The sequence below is a fragment of the Dasypus novemcinctus genome, chromosome 30, assembly GCF_030445035.2.
Source record: "Dasypus novemcinctus isolate mDasNov1 chromosome 30, mDasNov1.1.hap2, whole genome shotgun sequence".
Taxonomy (NCBI): Eukaryota; Metazoa; Chordata; class Mammalia; order Cingulata; family Dasypodidae; genus Dasypus; species Dasypus novemcinctus.
Window position 1 is genome coordinate 18,279,627 of NC_080702.1, and position 25,340 is coordinate 18,304,966.

Sequence of the window (25,340 nt, forward strand, 5' to 3'; positions counted from 1 at the left end):
GTCGAGTTAAAAAATAATTGTCCATTTATGTGTATTACCCTTTTAAAATATATTAAAGTTAAACCTAATGGTCAAACAACTGTCTATGCTTTTCAGGTACTGTTTAATTTGATTTTGTATTTCCTGAAATATCTGGCTGGACCTTAGCTACCCGAATACAGGCATATGTACAGATTTCAGCATTCATTCCCAGACAGGTAAAGCTCCAAATGGCTCTGGAAATTGTGAGGAAGGAGATCGAGGAAACTTTGACTCAGGAAGCCAATGTGGGGAAGAAGACTGTTAAATGGAAGGTAATGAGACATTGGGCTTTCAAGAAGCTTGCTCATCCCATTCACCCACTGTCTTCTCCACTCTTCTAACACTCTTGAGCTCCACACACTGAAGAACAAAATATCTCAGTATCATTCTGGATCATCCTTATTCCTAAAATTATATTGTGCGTGTGGTTCTTCTTTTTATCTTTATTTTAATTTTTAGCAAATTTTTAGTGTCTTTTTAAAAAAGATACATAGATCACAGAAAATGTTACATTACAAAATATAAGATGTTCCCATATACCCCACTCACCATCCCCCACCCCACTCCTCCCACATCAACAACCTCTTTCATCATTGTGTCACCTTAATTGCATTTGGTGAATACATTTTGGAGCACAGCTACACAGCAAGGATTATAGTTTACATTGTGGTTTACACTCTCTCCTTGCTACTATCATATCCAATTGATCAATAAATGGCTTTACTGGTTTTAATCTTACTTTAAAATTCACTGTTGTACTCTTAATTTCATGCAAGAGATCATTATGCTGTCACTGTTCAAAAACAATATTTATTGGATCAAAGAAATAATGAACATTTCACAACATTATGACCAATGATATATGCATAATTTTGACAATTTTACGTAGGAGAAGATAATCTGAATTTTCAGCCTCTTTTCTCGGCAATGTGCCTTGAGATTCATATTTCTTCTTTTCTACACCCTCCATTTTCCTTTACCCACCATTTTCATTTATGCATGTGTATGTACAACACATGCATAAATGAAAATGAGATTTATCCCCAAAAGTACGTTTTCAATGGCTGGATATATCTTTGGTTGTCATATTAGCAACAGATTGTCATACTAGCAACACTAGCAACATCTAGTTTTAAACATCTTACATTGTATAAGGGCAGTCCTGCAAAACAAAGAAATATATGGTAAAAAAAAAAAGCCAATAGTGCTTAGTTTGAGAAACTATATATATTTCTAGAAACTGTAATTCCATATATTTATAGAACGTATAATACATATGTTCAATATATTATATAGACTATCCATGTTCTTTCTTCTCCAAATAACTATTCTTCCCTGCTTAATTTTGTTATTCTTTTTCCCTTCTCTTTGAAAATTGTCTCTTGTACTATATCCTCACACAGATATTTCCAGAAGAATCATTTTTGTTTCACTTTTCTTTCATAAAGCTTAGTCCTTTCCAATTGTTATGCACATTGTATGTAAAGTTAAACATTGCTAAACAATTTTTGTTCTTCCCAGCCTTATAACCTAAATCAAGTGTTTCCAACCTTGGCCTCACTAGAGGATTATAAAATAAGAATCTCCATATCCATGATCTGGAATGCCACATTTTTAAAACCTCTTCTAATTAAAGTAGAGAAGTAAAGTTAGGATCCCTGTTTTATGCCAAGTAAGCTTCCACGAACTCTGCCATCAAGAATGTATCCTTGTGAGCCAAATACAAGAAGCACCAGTCATGATAAAAATGGACTCTAAATTCTAATACAAACCTTCTTTCTGTATCTGTGCATATAATTGTATTACTCAAAAAGATGGTGTCAAAAAAGGATGAACTGCAACCAAATCCTTTCCCACTGCACCTTGCTTCTCTTCTCAAATATAAATCCCAATCCTTTCCAATGACTGAATAGAAAACCTACTCTTTAATAACACAATCTTTAATATGGGGTGGGGGGTGAATTGGTCATATTTGCAAGAGTTATGTCTTTCAGAAATCAGAATAAGGAATTTTGAGTTGCTCAATTTTAGAAGAAAGCCAGGAACATATGCATCTAGTAGTTTAGAGTGTGGTCAGAAGAACGTGGCAATGGAAAATTCAAGAAAGGAGTTGAAAGTTCTTTGGGATTGGGGAGAACCATTATTAGAGGTTAAAAAAGATTAATAGTTTACATCCTTTAATCTAATGAAAAATTATAGTATTTAGTAATGGGAGATGGATATGAGAGTTAGAGAAACTGAGAGGATAATTTCACAATGTTTGAAGATACTTTCTGACATATATCAATCTCAAGAGAATAATATTTAGATGCTATAATACTGCATGCTTGTATGTTCCTTAGTCTATTAATAAATTATAGATGTGAGCTTCAGACTAGAAACCAGAATTAATTCCCTGAAGTGAACGACAATAAATCACCTGGGGAACATTTACTATTTTATTTTACTTAGGCAGAGAACCTTTGCCTTTACAGTATGATGATTACCAAATTTCAAAGGGAAGTTTATGTTTTCTAATGTCTAAATCTTTTCTTATTCATTTTATAAAGCTGGTCTTTCTAATCTAATCATAATTCAGATGTTTCTACATATTTCTCACTCTATTGACTAGTCTAACAGCAAATAGTAATATTTATTGTATGATTGTCCTATTCTAGTCACATACTCACTTGACATTTAGCTCTAATTCTCTTACTACTTCTTTTCCACATTTCACATGTAGAACTAATGTACCAATGTTAAAGTGCATTGTCCCCAAGGGTATGGTAAAATGAGCACAAAAATCCATCAGTCTTTCTCAAACTCTGGCTTACAAACGGTTACTAGGCCACATCTTTTATGAATGGTCTATTGTTTCTACATGTTAGAATGTAGTCAAGCTGTCCTCAGAAGTATGGAGTGTAGTGGACTCCAGATGTTGACTTTTCCTGCTACATCATCCAATACATGAGGCTGAGCCTTTTTCCTGTCACACAGGTGCCAATCACTGATGATTTGACATATTATGTCTCTGTAGGAGAAAGTGGAAATGCAGGGGCACTGCTTCAGGTCAGAGTTTGAGAAGCATGGTGGCTTCCTGACCCAAGAGGTGCAACTTCAGCTGAGGTGGCTGGGAGAGGAGGAAGAGACAACGCTGCAGAGGCTGCAGGAGAGCAAGAACAGACTGTTTCAGCAAAGCAAGGTTTGGCAGAGGAGTTGGAGGAGAGGTGTCAGCATCCTGCCCTGGGTCTACTGGAGGTGAGGCCAGAGTTAGAGGGAAGACTGTGAGATTGTGAAGATAAATACAATGACTGTGACATTTAGAGATGGGCCACTTATGCATTTACTTTCTTTTGGAAAAAGTCATTCTGTAATTTATTGGACTGCATTATAATCCCAAATCCTAGCATCAGAATCAGAAGGGACCTTAAAAAATCACATAGCTCATTTTAAAAGATGAAAAGTTCAAATATTTCAGTTAATTAACATCAACTTAATGATTTGCATAATTTCTTTTTTTCTATACTAAGTCAGCTCTTGAACACTTCTTAAAACTTCACAATTGGCCAATGATATTGTCACTTTCCAGTGATGGACATTTTGAAGTCATCCTTACTAACCCATTTCAGGACAAAGAACTAAGTTTGAATCATATTTTAAATTGTCTAGCTTGAAATTTTTACATTAAAATTTAAGGTCAATGCTAATTTCCTAGCCCATATTTCATGAGCATTCCAGGTACATAAGGAGGAATTAATATGGGCTTCTGTCAAGTGTTCAGTCTATTTAGGATAATATAAGAAGCATACGTATAACAAGGAGACGGTCATATTTGTTTGAAATTTTTACATTAAAATTTAAGGTCAATGCTAATTTCCTAGCCCATATTTCATGAGCATTCCAAGTGCATAAGGAGGAATTAATATGGGCTTCTGTCAATGTGTTCAGTCTATTTAGGATAATATAAGAAGCATACGTATAACAAGGAGACGGTCATATTTGTTCTTAATCCTCCTGAGAAGATAATAAGCTTCAAATGAGCTGGGAAAGCTATAGGTATTGATGAATATGTGTTATTGTTACAATGTATCTGTTCTTCTGGACATTCTTTATTCTATCTCATCCCCAAATATTCCTTTGGTGAATTCTGAACTATTCATAGTTTCATTTAGGAACTGACCCACAAATTTCACCTTTTCAGGTATAGATCTGGACACTGAAAGTGACTTGGATATTAATATTTACATATACAATGACTAAATAGTATCTGGCACATAGTGAAAGATTATCAAATGAATGAATATATAAAACATTTTTAAAAATTTTGTTTGTCTCAATACGTCTTCAAAAAATATATATATAGACTAAATCAGGTATAAATCAGAGTCAAACTGGAATTTTCTAAATATTAGACAGTAAATAAATGCAAAAACTTAGCTATTTTCTTTTTTTGAATATATATATGTAAATTTTTAATGAAGCTTCAGATTACAAAAATGTTACATCAAAAATATAGGGGCTTCCCATATGCTCCAACCCCTCCACCTCCCATACTTTCCCACAGGAACAGCATCTTCGTTAGTGTGGTACATTTGTTACAATTGATAAACACATATTGAATTAGCTATTTTAAATATCACATTCATCACCTTACTTTATCTCAAATATCAACTTATTTAAAGTCAGTATTTGTTAGCCCCAAACGTGTGTTCAAAATAATGCATAATACAAATCTTAGGGAGAATATATTCTCAAAAATTTATGTTCATATTTATGTTTTCCTTTTCCTTTCTTCCCCAGAACCAATAAGCTACATTTTACCTCTATTGCCAAGACTAGGTTCTATCATTCCCATAAAGGATAAGGCTTTTATGCTTTGTCAAAATTTAAGCAATAAATATCTTTTTAAATAATCTGTTTTGAGATAAAACATTAATACATATGACTTCCATTTTATCCATTAAGTACCTTACTCACATATTAGTTAATAGCTATGGTGAGTTGGTTCAAAAAATTAGGAATTTATGGTTCTTTTACAGAGATATTTGGGATAACAGTTTATGATTATAACTTTACCTGTTCCACAAATAAATTATGAGTATATTTAGAATCTATTTTTACTCTAATTTTATTTGCAATAGGTACGTAATGTCACTCATTATTAAAATAACAAAGTGTCAAAATTTTCAGTTTGGAAAATATAATAAATGGATAGATGTCAGGGACTTAATCTAGACTTTGTGTATTCTGGTTGTATTCTAACAGAAAAGAACTGATATATTTATCTCAAATTGATGAGAAAATGAAATGACAGTTTATCTTTGGTTTTAGTTTTCTAAAAAAGGAGAATGTTCATTGTTCTCCATAATTTTGTCTTAATAGTTAACAATTTCCAATAATTTCCAAAGAGATTTTTATGTTGAATGTCCACAATCTTACTGTAAGGAAAAAAAAAAAAAAGAAGATACACAGATGGCAATTAAGCCCAGAAAATCATTTTCATTACCATTCATCATTAGGTAAAACCACATTGAGTTCTCATGCACATATCCATTTTAAAATGGATAAAAAAAGGAATAATAACTGATAATACAGAGCACTTACAGGTATGTAGAGGAACTGAAACTCTCATCTGTTGCTGGAAAGCACTCACTTACCCTATGACCTAGTGATCTAGCTCTTTTTTATTTACTGAAAGAAATGAAAACATATATTCACATAAAGAACTATATGATAATGTTTATATTCCATTAATGAAAATAATCATATGTCCATCCACAAGTGAATGGAAAAGATAATTGTGGTATATGTGTTCAAAAGACTACAACTAACCAATAGATAGGGGGAAAACTACTGAATTATTCAACGATACAGATGGATATAAAATACATTATGCTGAGTGGAAGAAGCCAAACTCAGAAAGCTGCATACATTGTTATTCCACTTATATCACCTGCTGGCTCCCCAGACTGGAAGTATATAGAAGTTACTGACTTCAGAGTGGCTGAGGGAACTTTTGAGCATGATGGGAATGTTCTATAGTTTAATTAAGGTTACAAAATTGTATGCATTTGTCAAGTTTATATAACTTGACACATGGAAATGGTAGATTTTTATGCATATATATATTAAAATAACCATAACTTTACAACTACTGTGTAAGGAAATCAATCTTAGCTTCAAAATAGTCATTATCATTATAGGAAAGATTGTGACTAGAAAACAGTGGAACACTGTCCTCTGTAGTATTGGCAATGTTCTGTTTCCTCCTGTTTATTGGTTTATTTTCAGGCCATGAAAATTCATTAAGCTTCACACTCATCATATCTAGACTTGTTTTTATGCATATTATCTATAATGAAACTTAAAAAAAGGAAGAAAATGTTAAAAAAAAATAAAAGCAATTCGGGGGTCTAATTGACACATGGCTGTGTTTTCCTTTCACTTTCAGGGTGTGAGAGAAGTCTTGAGCAGCTTTGTTTACTTTTCAAATCAGTGAGGACGTTGAGAGAGACCTAGGAGGTCAGTGAATAACCCTAGACCTCAGGAGCAACACTGTGCATTTTTCATAAGTAACAGTGTCACACTATTGGAACCAGAGATCATCACTATGGAACTGAGAACAAGATGTCATGTCCCTGGAATGAGGGAAATGCTAAGGAAGTTCCAACATATGTTGGAAAACTGCCATATCTCTGACAGGGTGTTATTGCAGTTTGTTAATGCATCAGTAATGCTGCTTTAACAAAAAGATCCCAGAGGATTAGTGTCTCAAATCAGCAAGGGTTTATTTTTAGATCTTGTATCTGTTTATTACTGGGGTTTCTGGTCCACATCCTCGCACAATGAGGGCCTCACTGTGCATCCCTGGCTGGTAGAGGCTCCATTTCTGTTATGGTGCTGGTTGCCATAGAAAAGAACAAGCTTAGGATGAATCACACACCGCTTCTTTTTTATTTTTTCTGTTTATGTTTATTCTTATGATCCCCAGAAGTTCTTTTATTATTAATTTTTTAAAGAGGCTTTAGATTACATAAATATTACATTAAAAATATAGGGGATTCCTATATGACCCAAACCCTCCCCTTCCTACACTTTTCCACATCGACTGCACTGCTGCTTGAAGGCATCCCTGCTGAAGTGGTGCACATCTTTCCAGGTGATTTCAGTGGCCAAATTCAGTCACAGGACCATGCCGAACTATGAAGTGGAATGGCCTCCTGTGTTCAGAAAGATGAGCACAGGGATATTTGTGAATATTCCTAAAGACAATCAGTCACTGGCATCCATGTAAGCACAATGGACTTGAAACTCTTATCAGCTATAGCATTAAGGACAATAGTAACAATTGCTCTGCATTTCCGTGTTAGTAAATATGGGAGAATATAATTGTTTAGAAGACTAAATAAACCATATTTGAAAACACACGTGCAAAAATCATCAATGTGAAAATGTTACAAAATATGAATTAGGAAGGGGATTGATTTTTTGATTGTCAATTTGAGGAGTGACTTGAATTCTCCAATCCATAAAACCAGGAGTAATCAATTATTTTGATTTGGGAATAAGTGTAATGTCATAAACTAATTGGTTCCATTTGATTTTATTATTCTTTAAAACAGTATAGTACCAATATTTTAAATTTTCAGTTCTTAATCCAGTTCATGCCATGAAATAAAAACAGACTGTTGCTTAATAAGAGCTGTACTATTACAGCAATACAGTTTTGTCCTATAATGAGAAAACCCATCTTAGCATTACTGTTTAATGATTCAACCCATGTTCTAAATGGCAGATAAAATGTACTAACAGTATGCCTTGATGCAAGTCATCAAAACATCCAGATTCAGTGTCTTAATATTTTACATTTCTTTTTACCATATTATGTAAATAATAAATTAATGCAACAAATAATTGCCTATTTAACACCATTCACTCTTCTAAGCCCTGAAGTATATCACTGAAAAAAACAAAAATTTGCACTAATCCACAGCTCCATGTTTAAATTTTTAATTAAATTTAAGTTATACAGAATGTCTGAAGATACACAAAATACTGTAGAAAAAAAAAGAAATTCACCAGAATTTCTGGGGTGGGTCATATAATTTTAAATTTGGTGATCAGGGAAGACCTCATAGGCTGGTGATAAAGCAGAAAATATCTAGAGGAGAAAATATCAGGCAGTAGAAACCAATGCCATAGGCTGAGATGGAAGCAAGCTTGATGTGTTTCAGGAATTGCAGGCAAGATAGTGTGGTGCAGGAGAGTGAATGAGAGGAGAGTCAGAGAAGTCAGGAAGGACCAGGTAGTGCAGGGCCCTGTAGAGAAGCCATTCAAGTGTGATGCTTTCTCTCTGCATGAAATAAGAAATCACCAAAATACTGCAAATGGAGGAATAACAACATTGGATGAATGTTTTAAAGGGATCCCTCTGCATGCACTGATGAGAATAAATGACAAAGGGCTAAGGATTGAAGTGGGAAAAGCAGTAGGGTACCTTTGTGATATTTCTTTGAGAGATGATGGTGTATTGGAACATGTGCACAGTACTAGAGGCTTTGAGAAATGGATAAATCTCAGTATATTTTGAAGGTAGAGTTGACAGGACTTTCTGTTGTGTTAGATATGAAGTGTACCATGGGTTACATTGGGCTCCTCAAAGTAGATATTTATCAATAGAGTTTTCCAAGGAAATAGGACCAAGAGGATATGTGTGTATATGCCACACACACATACGTATGGCATTCTATGCCTCAGTTGTCTCTTGATTTCCTCCCCTCTCCCTCTTTGTGTACAAATTCCCTCTTCTTATAAAGACAGTCTGCATACTGAAGAAAGGGACCACCCTGATCTCGTTTGTGATCATCTTATCTAATAACATCTGTAAAGATCCTATTTTCAAATAGGTTCTTATATATGGGAATGGGGATTTGGACTTGAACTTATCTGTGATGGCTTGAATTTTGTCCCCCCAAATGGTATGTTCAATTTTAATTTCCAGTACCTCAGAATGTGACATTATTTGGAAATAGGGTCATTACAAATGGAATTAGGCAAGGTAAAATGAGGCCATTCTAAGGTAGGGTAGACCCCAAGCTAATATGACAGGGGTCCTTAAAATGTGGTGATAATTTTACATAAACATAAGACAGTGAGAATATCACATGGTGACTGACGCATAGTGTGCTGTGGATTGCCAGCAAAACACCAGCTGAAGCCAGGAGAAAGACATGGAATAGATTCTTCCTAGACTTCAAAGGAAGCATGTCCCTGGTGATATGTTGATTTTAGACTTCCAGCCTCCAGAACTGAGACAATACATTTCTGTTGTTTTAATCCATTCAGTTGTTGAGACTTTGTTAGAGCAGCATTAAAAAAAATAAATGAATAACACAAAATAAAACTAAATCAAAGCATCAGAGAAATAGAAAAGTTATGAATGACTCCAAGATTTTGGATCTCAAGGACTGGCATAATGAAGTTGGCATTAACATTGATGGAGAAAGCTGAAAGGGGAGGCAGAAGAAGAGAAGGTGGGTTAGGCACATGTTGATGTTGTGATGAATGTTACGTATCTGATTGCTGAGGGCAGTTAAGCAGAAGGATTTACAAAGATGATTTTCAAGAAATGTCTAGGCTAGAGACAGGCATTTGGATCAGGAAGCATATAAATGGAATTTAATTAACCCATGAGCCAACACAGAAACAAGTAATAAGTTAGCTTAGAAAAAGACAATAAGTCCATTTTCTGAGATCACCGATTCTTCCAATGTTAGTGATGGAGGAAAAATAAGAAAACAGTAATGGAGACAGGAATGGTGAGTAAAGGGGAAGGGAAGGCATGATTGACTGTTGTCCTAGGAAAGGAAGGAAGGTTTTTCCAGGACAACAGAATTTTCAACATTTAAAACGTTACAGAAAAATCATATAGGATGAACTCTGCTATCTGACCCATCATCAATGGGAGATCATGTTAGTAAGGACACACACAGTTTTGGTTAGGGGTATGAGTCTGTTACCAGGGACTGAGTTTAAGAGAGAATGAAAATAGAAGAGAATATGAGCCAGATTTTATCAAAAGCCATTTCAAGGACTTTAGTTGTAGAGGGAGTAAAAAACGATGTGCTGGCATAGTAATGATATATAAATATAGGTATGATAAATTGGCCTAATACAATTCTATGGCCTATATATCTAATCTATACTATTTATTGCTTCAAGAGATTGGGGAAATCACATAAACTCTGACACGGAAGTCTGGACAGGCTCAGCTGGGCTTTCTGCTTAGGCACTCACAAGATCACATTCAAGGTGTTGGCCAGATTGGGCTCTTTTCTGAAAGTTCTAAGGAAGAATCAACCCCCAGACTCACTCAGGTTCTTGGCAGAATGCAGTTCCTTTCAGTTGTAGGTCAGAGATCCCTGTTTCCTTGCTTAACGTCGGTTGAGGGCAAAGCAAAATTCACTTGAGTTTACTTGCATTCTTCATTCCATGCCTCCTCCATCTTCAAGGCAAACTGAATGTGAATCTCTCTGAATTTCCCTAAGCTTTCTGCTTAGGCACTCACAAGATCACATTCAAGGTGTTGGCCAGATTGGGCTCTTTTCTGAAAGTTCTAAGGAAGAATCAACCCCCAGTCTCACTCAGGTTCTTGGCAGAATGCAATTCCTTTCAGTTGTAGGTCAGAGATCCCTGTTTCCTTGCTTAACGTCGGTTGAGGGCAAAGCAAAATTCACTTGAGTTTACTTGCATTCTTCATTCCATGCCTCCTCCATCTTCAATGGCAAACTGAATGTGAATCTCTCTGAATTTCCCATCTGCTCCCAGTCTTCCAGCCAGAGAAAACTTTTCGAATTTAATGGACTCCTTTGATTAGACTAGACCCACTCAGATAATCTTCCGGCTGTCATATACTACAACAAAATCCATGAGAATAATACTTGAGTATGGTAGTTATGGGGTTCCTCATGGAATTCTGCCAACTGGAGTGCCTTAACTTTGAAAGTAGTGGATTTTATATTAATGTGGTTTTCCTGTAGGTTTTGAGGGAAAAACTGCAATCATTTTAAATGCAGACAATCCCTCCAAATGCATACAAGTGCTTTGGATGTAAATGAAAGGAATGCAAATGGTTATGTACTGGATTTGTTGTATCATAAGAATCATTATGTATTCATTGGGCCATAATAAATCCTGAATGAAGGAACATGCAGAAATAATAAGGGAATATACCAGAAGGTGATAAAAAATATGCTCAGGGACCTACAAGGTAAAATCAATATTTTGCTTTCTTTAGGGATTATTAGAGAGAGATGAATGAGAAACTACGTGACCATTACCTCATTGTCAGAGCTTCCTGAGGTTTTACCATTTTATTCTGTCCTACAAAATTCTTTCCACAGTTGATATAATGCTGGATCCTGTCACGGCTCATCCTAGCCTCCTCTTGACTGCTTACCTGTGCAGTGTAAAGGGTGGAGAACTTTGGAAAGATGTCCCCAACAACCCCAAGTGCTTTGACACATGACTCTGTATCCTGGGTTTGCAGAACTTCTCCTCAGGGAAGTATTACTGGGAGGTCTTGGTGAGAGAAAGAGCAGAGTAGGGGTTAGGTGTCTGTGAAGACAGTCCTAAGGAAAGGGGAAACCACATCATCTCCTGAGAATGGAGTCCGGGCCATGTGATTACTGAAAGGAAGTGAGTACATGGTTCTTACCTCACCATCTGTTCCAGTCCTCCAGCTGGAATGACCCTGCTGCATTGGGATTTTCTTGGACTATGGTGCTGGTGAAATTTCATTTTACAATATCACATATGGGTCTTATATCTACCCATTCAACCAACGATTCTATCGTGTTCTCCAACCTTATTTTTTCGTCTGTGACATGACTTCTATTATCTTGTCACTTATGTTGGAAGCAGAGTCAGAGAATTGGGCATCTATGGATCATCTTGATCCTAATGGTTTTAGACACATTCATTCCTGAAACTCTGTTCTCAAGATACACCACATGCCAAGAAATGACTCCTGGAGTAGAGAGGAGGATACAAATATATTAAGCCTCAAAAGATGGCTTTATTTAGGTAGTATTTAATCGTTCATATGGCAATTTTCCCATATGGACAAAAGAGTATATATAAATATCTGTACTTTGAGGTGCATTGTGCAGTGTTATTTTAGAAATGGAAGAATTTCATCAAACTCTATTTCTAGATGACTCCACAAACTTCCTTGATGAGTATTTCTTCACATTAATGGACCTTGTTTTAAACACCTATTCCTATACTTTAACTGTAATTTCCCATTCTGTTTGATATCCTTTCACTCCAAGTCTTCCATATATTAAGAAGGAGAAATGTCAATTCTTAAATTAGTTGAGAGCAATTATTTATTTTGGTTCCAGTTGTCCCTTCTCTCACTATGTTCCAGCAACAAATTCATAATTCATTTTCTTCTCCTTCATCTCTTCTCCTTCATAAGAGTTCTTTGGTCATATGTGATGTGATTGAAGTAAATTCAACTTCACTATTTAAATACAATTTAAATATGATGATGATGATGATGAAGATAATGATTATGAAATGATAATTTTGGACTTTTTTTTAGTGTTTTTCTCTCTCTCTTTTTTTTTAATGTTTAAAAAAATATAAGGTCCCCATATACCTCCTTCCCCCTTCACCCACTCCTCCCACATCAACAACCTCTTTCATCGTCATGGGACATTCATTGCATTAAGTGCTCCAAAATGTATTCACCAAATGGACTTATTTTTAAAGTTTATTCTGTCACTTCCCAACAAAATTTTTAATGTCACTATAATCTGTTTGCTGCCATCTTTCTCTGTACAATACATAATTATGTACAATATATAATTGAATACTCCAACTCTCCTAAATGCTAGGCAAATATTAATTACTGGCAAAACTAGTTAATCCTCCTGATAATAACTTATTAGAAAGTTTATTACCCTTTAATTTAAAACTTAGGGCAACAATTTTTCTCTTTCAGGGAGCTTTCTTTGATTGACATCTTTCATTTTGCTTCCAACAATATTATTAATATACTTTTATTACTTGACATTTTACCTGTCTGATTATGAGCAAGCAATTCCTCTTGTTGGTATTTTACAGAACATGCATACCCTTAGCCTCTTCTATCCATGATCAGGGTAGGAAAGGATTTCATACACTGGGACTCTGTCATCAGGGTTAAAATTGGGGCAGGTGAATTAGTATGAATCCTGGCTTCAGTGGAAGGTCACACAAGAGTCCTGCCAGAATATCAGAAGAAAGCCTCAGCTATAGACTCCCTTCTCCATGGGATCAGGAGTGAAGCAGCATGATAAAGAAATGCCTCCATGGTGGTTGTTTCCATTCATCAGAGACAAGGGTGCCTGACAGGCAGGAAAGGGACTAATTTGCATGTCTTCTTTACATGGAGTGAACAATTTCTCCCTATAGCCTAACCTCATGCATTTTATCATGGTTTATGATAGTCACTAATCTCCTCCTTCATCCTGTGCACTCTAAGCTTCTCAAAGCTTTCTGCATCTCCTATTATGGCCTCTTTTCCCTCCCTTCCCAACTCCTAAAAGCCTTCTACTCTTCCCTCTGGAATTCTGATTCCTTATCAGCAAAATCCTCTAAATCTATACCTATTTCCTGACTTTACCTTCTTCCTCTAACCTTTCCCTAGAATGCCAGCCTTATATATTCAACTGTTCACTTGACCTTAGAGTAGGTATTTTAAACTCAAAATACCTAAATCTTAACCCCAAACTTCTCCCCATTTCCCTCCCATGCAAAATCAACCATACACCTTTCCATTTCAGTGGATGACAGCTCTATTTTTCAGTTATGAGGACAAAATTATGGTTGACTCTTCTCTTGATTTGACCAGTATATAACAAAATTCCACCAGCAAATCTATTGGCTCTACCTTCCACATATATGCAGAGTTTAGCCAGTCCTAACAACTCCTCTGTTATAGCCTTGGTGTGAGTAGTGTCCACCACTTCTGTATTACTAATTATTATCCTGTAAGTCCTCCTGGCTCTACGCCTACACCTCACCACCTATTTTGAACTTAGCAACTGGACCTTCTCTTTTAATACAAGTCAGTCATTCCACTTATGTAGGCCACATCTTAAAGTGATTTCTATTTCAACTTAGAGTTAAAGTCAACATCTTCACAATGAACTCTAATACCTTACAGGTTGTAGCCCCGTTGATTCCATCTGCACCCGCTTGCTTCTTTTCTACTCTGGCTTTCTGACTGGATCTACAACATCACAGGCATTTTTAGCACAAGGCCTTTCCACCAGCTGTGTTCACTGCCTGCATTTCTCTCTTCCCAGAGGTCCCCTTGACTCTTTCCCTTTACTCTTGCTCAAATTCCAGCTTCTTAGTTAGGACTACTCATTCAATATGGCAACTCTGCCCCAGAGCCCATCTTCCCAACCCCTTCACTGGGCGCAATAGTTGTTATTTTTTGTGGATTACTTCTCAGCATCAAGTATATTATCTAGCTTTCTCATTTATTACGGTTTTTTGCCTTTTCTCAGCAGTAACCCAGCACCATGAGTAAGGGGATCTTGTCCATAATTTCATTGGCAAAGAAAACCTAAAACAATGCTTTGTGCATGATTGTCACTCAATGCCTCTGTGCTAAATGAATAAATGATTGACTATCTGGAGGACAGAATTAAACGATGGACCTAAAAATGTTTTATGAATTGTAAGTATTACAGTAATATTCTTGTTGTCATTGTTATTTATAACTAGAAAACACTGAGTAATAAAACTTAATGTGAAGTTTTAAATGAGTAAAATTAATTTTTCCATATAGAGAAAATTTTAATAGAAAGCTTTTTTTGTGAAGATGATGGATTCCAGTGACACAATAATTTGGCATGACCAGGTGCCTCCTCTAGTTTGAATTTCCAATAGCATCATAATGACACTTTTAAATTATGCATTGCCTCATATTCCGCATGCCACATGTAAAAACAGTATACTACCTTCCGGTTTGGGGAACTTTCTACAAACTTATAGATGGCAAAGACTTTATTTTTAACTACTCTTTCAAGTTTGTGCACCTCCTTCATTTGACTTGTGCAGTAGGGTTACCTTTTCTATAAATGTAATACTTTGGATCTGTTCTCCCCAGTACATGTACACTCCTCACTTGGGAGGCCCAATTTCTTTTATTATTCATTGTACATTTTCAGTTTATATCATGCTGATCATGTTTTTTTAATTTTTTTTTCCATTATGGACATATCCTTAAGCTAACTGACAATCAAATTCCCTTCTTTCTACAAAAGTTAGTTAAACCATCAACTCCTACATTTGAACTCTGCATTTTCCTAAAATGTAACCTTCCACAGCTATGTCTGTACTTTAGCAGAAGACTGGATGATTATTCAGATAGCAAATAGAATGCCCCTACCCCAAATCAGGTGAGTCATTTGTCAAGTGAACCAACTAAATACACTCATTATCCCAGTATGTTGAAAAAGTCCTAAGGAAAGGGAAGATGGAGGACAGTAAAATGTGGGACTGATCTGGAGTGGGAAGTAAAATAACCTCATTAGCAGGCAGAAGGAACTGAGTAAATTTAGACTGGGGATTTTGATTCTTAGGGTCCCAATGGGAAGAGAAATTGGAACACTGGGATCTATTAAATCTGCTCTCTGAGCACCAGCTCCTCTATGCATGCTTTATGTATGCTTCTGCTGCTCTTGTTGGATCTCCTTCCCTAATATTAATAAACATAGAGGAGAGAAGGGTGGAGGTGATTTACATGAGTGTAGATACATAATCTACAAATATGAACGTTCATCTTTATGGAATAGACCCTTTGCTCTCTGAATCTGTAATTATATCTACCCAAACATACCAGAATAACAATTTTATAATTTTTTGTCAAATGGTTCACATTAATTATTCTGATATTTCTCTGACAATAGTATAAACTGCATGATTGCATATACCTGATTTAGTTTATCAGGAGGTTCATGATACATGCTCAATATCTCTTTCTTAGTTGCTAAAGCTAAAGTATAAACCAATGCATGCTGACCTCCTCCTTTCAAATCCAAAAGAAATAAGAAAATAGTTCTCACTGTTAGTTCCAACACTTAATAAAACTTTTGATTAATTGATGTACCTATGAATTTTTTCCATTAACTAGAACAGTGGGTTCTTTCTATTTTAGACAGAACATTATTAGTGAAATAGTGTCAGATTATTTTTCACCATATTTTCAGTAGGTTTACAGGGGGAAAAAGGAATGATCCTACTCCATTTTGATGGGACTAATTATGTCTCAGCTTTTATTGTAGCCACCTAATATGCTTAGGAACAGGAGATGTGGGTAAAGGGTCCTTAAACCTTAGAACGACACACAGATTTACCTACATGAAGCAGTAAATCCATTCTATATCAGGAGACAAATTTTCATAGTTCTAAGTTTTGTCTTGACCTGACTAGATGTTGGAGAGTTTGAAAGCAAGTGGCCCTGCTTTATGCCTCAGGGCACACGTTAAGGATCGCTGTTGGTTCAGAAATTTCCCCAGGGCCTAAGACTGTTGATGAATACAGATTACCATCAGTGTCCCTCCACAATATTTCCTCAAGAGAGTTACGTCCATTATATTATTGCCATAAACTCTTTGCACAAACATCATGTTCCATTGAATTTGTAAAGGAATGGGTGGAGATCAGAAGAGTCACCTACATCAAGTTGGAGCATCTGCATCCACCCAGGAGGGAAGAAGACATCCATTATTGGACTGAGGTCCTCCTACTAAAGCAGGACCTTCTGCTTCCTGACTTTTAATTGTACCTAACAGAAGCCAAGTGAAAATAGTGAATAGATTTCAGAATTTAGAGGTTCAACTATGAGGTCTTCATTTCTCAGTTGGTTTGTTAAATAGAAAAGCTATATGGAATAGGTCAAAGTCATACACAAGTAGAAAATGAGGAGCATCCTCTTTGTTCTTGGAAAGTTCATAGTTAATTATAGACACACTAAGACACAGATGTTTACACACATTTCACACTCACGGTATTCATATCAGAGAAATACCTTTAACAATTGCAAAATGATTTCTAAGGGGTGAAATATAAAAATGCTGAGGAGACAATATGTGGAAATCCAAAATATAATACACATATATTTTTTGCATTGGGTTTGGAGTTTGTTAAAAAAACATCTTAGAACTGTAAGGCAGAAGTGAAATTTGAAATAGATGTGAACATCTAAGAGAAGTCTGTTGTATTATAAAGGGAAAGGAATGGGACAAAGACAAAAGTCCAATGATGAGATATTATTAGGATTAAACAACATAAACTGTGTTATTTTATGAAGCAGAGAAGCTGCACTAAGCATAATGAGGGATAATTTTATAAGCTGCAAGAATTGGAGAAATGTTAATGCTTTGACAGGTAATCTGTTTGATTGGTTGTCTGTCAGCAGCTCTGATTAATTTATTTCTTAGCCATGATATGAAGCTATATGTACCCCCAGAAAAATGCATATTCTTAAATCTAATCCATTACTGTTGGTGAAAATCCACTTTAGCTGTGACCTTTTGATGAGGTAACCTCAGTTAAAGAGTGTCCCACCTCAACAAGATGAGTCTTAATCATAATACTGGACTCATTTGTAAGAGAATGAAATTCAGTCCCAGAAAGAAACACAGAAAATAAGAAACTAAACTGGAACCAAGAATACAAGGAAGAGACAAGGAGATGCTGCCTAGGGCCTTGATGCTTTGATTTGGACATTTTCTAGCCTCAAAACCATAACTTAATGAATTTTCATTGTTTAAAGGAACCCATTTCATGGTATTTGCTTGAAGCAGCCTAGAACTCTAAAACATCATGCAATAAATCATTTAACATCAACAACACCCAAATTAAATTTCTCTGAAACAGGTTACTGCAGATACTTGTGGCTGCAAGAGTCCAGCAACTGGAAAGATTGCACAATTCTGTAGCAAAGACAAATTACAGCCATGTCTTCTGTGTCTGGAATAGTGTTGAGCCATGCAAGGTTTAAGCTGAGAATGCTAAACTCCCTTATGGGAATAAGGGATTCAATAGACTGAAAAAGAAAAGTAAGGAATATTAATAATATTTTGAATGCCAGAGTAGAGGGGCATAAATGTCAATGAAAGTTCATAGAGGACAGTGGCATTTTGAAAGGAGTTTGAAATATATGTTTAGGAATCAATGCAAGTCATGTTAAAATTCTTCATAAAGAGATAGCATAAAGGTCTTAGAGATTAGAAATGACTACTACAAAACATAATGACTGAAGTTAGATTTTATGTATGTGAGATAAAGTGTAGAATTGTTATGAAGATGTTGTTTTAAGATTAAATTTTATTAGATAAAAGAGATGTCTTGTGCAGGTTTCTAATATACATGGAACAGCTCTTAGAGAATATAAAATGAGATCTGAGATATGTTTTCATTTTTCAATCAGTATTTAAAAGGGGAGTGAGGGTTCAACAGTGAGCCCCTGATGCTAATGACTATGCTTGTGAGCTGATAAACCTAAAATAAGAACAAGACCTAGAGCAACATTGTGCCTGGGAATTTCCTCCTGTCAGCCTTCATGTTACTCAAATGTGGCCAGTCTCGAAGCCAAACTCAGCATGTAAATGCAATGCCTTCCCCCCAGCGTGGGACATGACACCCGGGGATGAGCCTCCCTGGCAACGAGGGACCACTATCAACTACCAACTGATGATGCAACTGGAAAATGACCTGATACGGAAGGTTCAATGTGGATCAGCAGAATATCCCTGTCTACATAAAATAACATGACTTTAAAATGCTGTTTGACCTAAAGTAAGGGGGAAATGGAAAGGAGAAATGAGTTTATATGGCTACGAGTTTCTAAAAAAGAGTCTGGAGGCTGGCAGAAGGATTGCCCTCATGCACAACTGAGCAGAGTCAGAGAGACAGATAAAGCAGATACAACCCCCAGATATTGGTTCCTTTGAGGGCTAAAGAGACCCATGGGAGTTATGGTCATGGCCGATGAGGTTAACTACCAGGGCAGATGGCCCCTCTCTGGAAATGGTGTTTATGTGTGATGAATCTGGACTCAGATGGGATCTCCCTTCATAAGACTTTCATGCTAATGTGCTGGAGGTGCAGTTAATGTTGGGGTTTAAGATATATTTAGGGGATTTGAATCTCTGGACTAACAATGTGATAGCCAGGTCCTGAGCCTCAACAGACTCCAGCACCTACAATCTGATTTATTGGACACACTCAGCTAAGATGGAGTTGAAGAAGGACAACCACCACACCATGGAGCCTAGAGTGATTACAACTGAAAATGGGAAGATTGCATCCAGCATCCATGTGGAATCTGAGCCTCCTCTTGACATAGAGGTGCAATGGACACAACCAATCCAATGTCCATATAGAAGAGGTGGCATTGGATTGGGAAAAGTGGACATGGTGGACGATGGGTATGGGGAAAGACAGGAAGAGATGAGAGGTGGAGGCGTCTTTGGGACATGGAGCTGCCCTGGATGGTGCTTCAGAGGTAATCATCAGACATTGTAAATCCTCACAGGGCCCACTGGATGGAATGGAGGAGAGTATGGGCCATAATGTGGACCATTGTCTATGAGGTGCAGAGGTGCCCAAAGATGTACTTACCAAATCCAATGGATGTGTCATGATGATGGGAACGAGTGTTGTTGGGGGGGGGAGAGGGGGGATGGGGAGGTGGGGAAAAATAAATAAATAAAAAAAAATAAAAGGGTATTAGCCATACCGTTACTTACAGGACGTTCAGGGGTTTGGCAAACCATTAGCAGGTGACTGGGAAGACCTGGACTGGCTCTCACTGCCTTCCCCAACTGAAGACATTGATCTCATTTCCTAACTACCTGCCCACACAGCCACACTATTTCTGAGTTTAAAGCTCTTCAAACTTCAAGATTAGACTTCTTAGATGTGCAATGGACACAACCAATCCAAGGTCCACAGAGAAAATGTGGCATTGGTGAGGGAAAAGTGGCCATGGTGGCTGCTGGGTGTGGGGAATGGGAGGAAGAGATGAGATGTGGAGGTGTTTTCGGGACTTGGAGTTGTCCTGGGTGGTGCTTCAGGGGCAATTATGGGATGGGCCCACTGGATGGAACGTGGGAGAGTATGGGCTATGATGTGGACCATTGACCATGAGGTGCAGCGATTCCCAGAGATGTACTCACCAAATGCAATGGATGTGTCATGATGATGGGAACGAGTGTTGTTGGGGGGGGGGAGGGGGGGGTGGGGGGGGTTGAATGGGACCTCACATATATATTTTTAATGTAATATTATTACAAAGTCAATAAAAAATAAAAAAATTTAAAAAAAATGAATAGTAAAAATAAAAAATAAAAAATAAAAAAATAAAAAGGTTAGACTTCTGTCTGCTGCTGTACTTAAAGACCATTGCGGGGGCGGGAGAGGAGGAGAATGAGGGGGGTGTGTGGAGGGAATTAATGGCTCATACGTCCAGCCGTCGGGTTTCAGCTGGGTCTTCAGTGGAAGAGGCCGCTACACTGGCGTCTCCCGGTGGGTATTCAGCGCCGTGGAACAAGCTCTGCCGCAAAGGGAGAAACTCCCAGTAAAGTTTGCTCTTCACCCCGTCTGCCCTCTTGCCCCAGGCGTCCTAGCCGCTGTCCTCCCTACGACCCTTCAGCCATCCAGCAAAAAAATGACAAAACCAAACTGCCGAGCGATCGCTGGCGTGGGCCAGGCAATCGGGGCGACCCCCACCACCCTCTCGCCGCTAGAATGAAATTCTAAAGGAATTGGATGAATATTAGGAGAAGTTTAAGCGTGAGACTGACAGTAGACAGAAGAGGAGAGTTTTACGTTGCATTCAGAGGGCCCTGATTCGGAGCCAGGAATTGGGTGATGAAAAGATTCAGATTGTGAGTCAGATGGTAGAGCTCGTTGAGAACCAGACCAGACAAGTGCACAGTCATGTGGAACTTTCTGAGGCACATCTAGAGATCAATGACACTACTGGCAACAAGTGGAAAAACCAGCCAAGATAAGTCAAAGAATGAGACAATCACTCAAGCAGAAAAGCCCAATAATAAGAGATCCTGGCGACAACGCAACAATGAGAACAGAGAGAATGCATCTAATAATCATGATCATGATGACATCAGCTCAGGAACACCGAAGGAGAAGAAAGCAAAGACATCGAAGAAAAAGAAACGCTCTAAGGCCAAAGCAGAGAGGGAAGCATCCATCCCTTGCAGATCTTCCCATTGACCTGAATGAACCAACGTACTGTCTGTGTAATCAGGTCTCCTATGGAGAAATGATAGGCTGTGACAATGATGAATGTCCCATTGAGTGGTTTTATTTCTCTTGCGTGGGACTTAATCATAAACCAAAGGGCAAGTGGTACTGTCCCAAATGTAGAGGGGAAAATGAAAAAACAACGGACAAAGCATTGGAGAAATCCAAAAAAGAAAGAGCTTTTAATAGGTAGTTTGTGGACATGCATTTAACAGTGAGGAAAACAAAATAAACCAGTGTATTTATTACATTGCCACCTTTGTTGAGGTGTAAGTGTTGTAAAATGTGTATTTTTAAAGAATGTTAGAAAAGAAACCATTCCTTTTTTAGGGATGGGAGTGATTTTTTTTTCCTTTTGTTTTCATTGACACACATGTATAACAAGAAAGTGGCCTGTGGATCAACATTTTAGAAACTACAAATATAGGTTTGAATTAAACAAAAAATAAAAATAAAAAAAATAAACTTCAAGATTAAAACTGCTTTGTACATAAACTAAAATTCCCGCCTTCCAGAAATTGAAAAAGTACATGTAATTAACATGATTTGAAGTGGAACTTTGCATTTTGGAGGAATTCTAGTCATGCTTTTTGATCAAAGTCTATAGGGAGAAATATATTTTACCTTGTAATCCATTTTAAACATGTGCATACTCACAACTATGCAAGTTAAACAAAGGTTTTACAAAAAATTAACTTCCTTTATGCAGAGAAGGTGCTCCAATAAGTCCTATTCATGCAATACTATGATTGAAAACTGTGGGTCATCAGTCATTAGATTTATTTCCTGGACTCTCATGTGTCCTTGTTCACAATATAAAGAGTCCTGCTTTATTTGGGGGATAAATTAGGTCTCTCTAAATAGAGATTTTGTACTCCATTTCCATCTTACTAGCTTTGAGACACAAAGAGAAAATGCTTTCCCTAGACTGATAAATTTTGAACTGCCACATAACTAATGAGTTAATCAAGTGCTAAGTGCAGCCCAGGTATAAAAGATAAAAAAATAGACATTACCAGATATCTCCCCTTATAAGAAGAACATAAGTGAGTGGGGACAAATTCAAAAGAAATACAGTAAAATGTGTTATGCACAAGAATAGACACAAAGTTAGATTAAATATGAAGATTTTGACAGTGACTGCAAAAGATCTTATTCAGTGTAAAATGGGGGTGGGTACTGTCAATACTGAATCGAGATGCTGAGTAGGACACCTACAAAGAAAGTAAAACATTGATTATATTCCTCTCAAACTTTGAATTTTGGGGGAAGATAGCTATCTGTATCTACCCAGAACCATTCAGAAAGTGAATATCTATATTCCATGATAAGACATCTATTTCCTCCATGAAGAGTGATGTGTGCTACCAAGTAAGGGCTTGTTAGCAGCCCCTTCCAGAGCGGCAGTGGCAGGGGGAGAATATCACAGAAAAAACTCAGTTAAGAGGTGACAGGTATGGGGCATTAGTATTCATATTACTCTTTAAATTGTGTCAAATATTCTTGTCAAGAGACCTCAGTAAGACCTTTTTACTTCCACATTTCAATTGGAAAAACTGAACTTAAGTTATCCTGAAACCAAACTCATGGCCTTTCACTGAGGTAAGTCTCATTTTCAGCTTCTCATTCTCTGGTTTCTCTTATATCATTGGATGCACAATTCGAGGATCATGAAATAGTACAAGATTTTATTTTAAGGCGTTGGAATTATCATAATGGTTGGTGATTACTTGCCATCTTTTTTTCTTCCTTCTTTCCTGTCTTTCGATCTTCTTTCCTCTCTTGTTCCTTCTGTTAATCTATCATCTATCTCTCTATCTATCTCTCTATCTATCTATCTATCTATCTATCTACCTACCTACCTACAGATTAAGAAGAATGAGCCAATGGTCCATCCAAAGATGAATGGCAGAGTCAAAGGATATTTTAATCAATTTCAAGAAAACACAGAATCAGTCACTGAGAAAGTTCCTAAATATTATGTGGGTGTGAGACTTTTTAACAAGTATGAAATTACATATTTTTTTAACAAAAATTGAATTTTACTTTACATAATCTTATTATATGCTATGTTTACAGTATGCTTGACCGAAATATGAAGTTTTGGACAGCAGTCAGGCAAATTTACATATATAAACTTATTTAGAAATTGCTTAGTTCTAATTCACAGAAGTGTCATTTTTTATGAAGTCGTTTCTATAGCGGTAAATATGTGCATTGTTTCCAATTATTAACTATCAAGAACAATGGTATAATGAAGAATTTTGAGCAGGAAAATTTACCTATTGTTTTTTAATAATGAAATATTCCTAGATGCAGAATAAATGCATAGAAAATAAACATATTTAATTTTAAGTTTTATGAAAGATTTTTTTAAATAGTATACACAATGTCAAAGTATATATGTATTTTAAATATTGATAATTTTAAGTCCTCTCCAAAGATATTATTCTAGTTTAAATTCCAAAATTTCCTGAGAATGTGTTCATTTCTCCACATTTTTACAATTCTATTACCAAGCTTTTTAATAATGTCCGTCTAAAATGTGTATATAACCATTTTAATTATTTCCTTAATTATGCATGAGAATACTTTAAATATATATGTCACTTGTTTGTAAATTACTTGTTTTTCTGTGAACTGCTTCTTCAAATCATTTTTATTTCTGGTAGTATTTGGTAGTTGCTCAACAAACAATAAGCTTTTAATTTTCATGTTGAATTTTTCTGATAATATTGGTATTCTTTAGATTTTGTTAATATGTTTCATTGAATGCAGATTTTTAAATATGTTGTCTGTCAAATGTATTCATATTTTGCTTCACAGCTCTTGAGAAATGAAACTTGCCTAGTGAGATCGCCTTAAGTCCAAGATGACTGGGGGAAGGAAAAATAAAACGAAAACACATACTACCATGTTTTCTTAACGTCACAATAATAAGACTTTTTCATTAGAGAGTTTGTAGGTTTTCAAAAATCATGCAGAAAATACAGACTTCCCATATACCTGCCTTTATTATTAACATTTTGCATTTAAAAATATGTTTGGATATATGTTAAGGATAGTTTCTTATCTTTAGACTTTTCCATGCAGAATTTCTCTGCCTATTCACATGAGCATATATCCTCATTCCCCATTTTATGACATATTAACCTTTTTAAAATGCATTGAAACACATTTATTTACCAAAAAGTTCTGCATTAAAAAAATCTCAACACACACAAACATATTAACCATTTTACATGAGAAAATTATGAAAAGGTGGATGAAACTTCCAAGATCCTACTATGGAATAGACAAAGGATTGCAGTATGTTTGTACTCTAGTCTTCTATATCTGTGTGTAATAATCATGGTTATTTCCTTGAATATGCTTTGATTTGAATGTGATGCATTCTTAGCATTGAAATTTGATAGTGATTTCTCCAAGTATGTGTGAGTTATTCTATTACTATTCTATTACTATCTATTAAAAATGTTAAGATATATGTGTGTGTATGTATACATATGTATATATATATACTCTCAAGCTTTATATAAGCTTTATATATATAGTATATAGCCATATACTCAATTTATTTATAATAGAATTAATTAAGAGAGAAAGAGGGAAGAGAAGGAGAGAGAGTTTATAGAGAGGGAGAGAGTTTATTTTTTATGTTGCTTTATTAATATTCCAAAGGCTAATAAATTGTTTATGTTCTCAACTACCTTAAAATTACCTCAACAATAATAATCAAATAGTATGTGTGCTTGAGATAAAATATTCTGCATATCACGAGTATTTCCATGCTATTAATTGATTATATTTGGAATCTAATTTGAGTCTTTGAGGTTTTGACAGGAACTTAGGAAATTTGATTCTTGATTTTTCATTCCTGGAGAATCAGTGGTTTATCCATGACATAATTTAACTTTTGCATCCTTGGAATTAAGGAAATTACCACTAGCAGTTTATGATGAATAAACTTAACAAGATTTCCTGGGTTCAAATATAAAATCTGT

General features: G+C 36.1%; 2 pseudogenes; both read left to right on the forward strand.

Moving 5' to 3' along the window:
- Positions 1-200: 200 nt before the first annotated feature.
- On the forward strand, positions 201-11,987 carry LOC105746269 (E3 ubiquitin-protein ligase TRIM58-like; annotated as a pseudogene).
- A 2,724-nt stretch (positions 11,988-14,711) lies between these two features.
- Positions 14,712-21,604, forward strand: LOC131276684 (inhibitor of growth protein 1-like; annotated as a pseudogene).
- Positions 21,605-25,340: the final 3,736 nt, after the last annotated feature.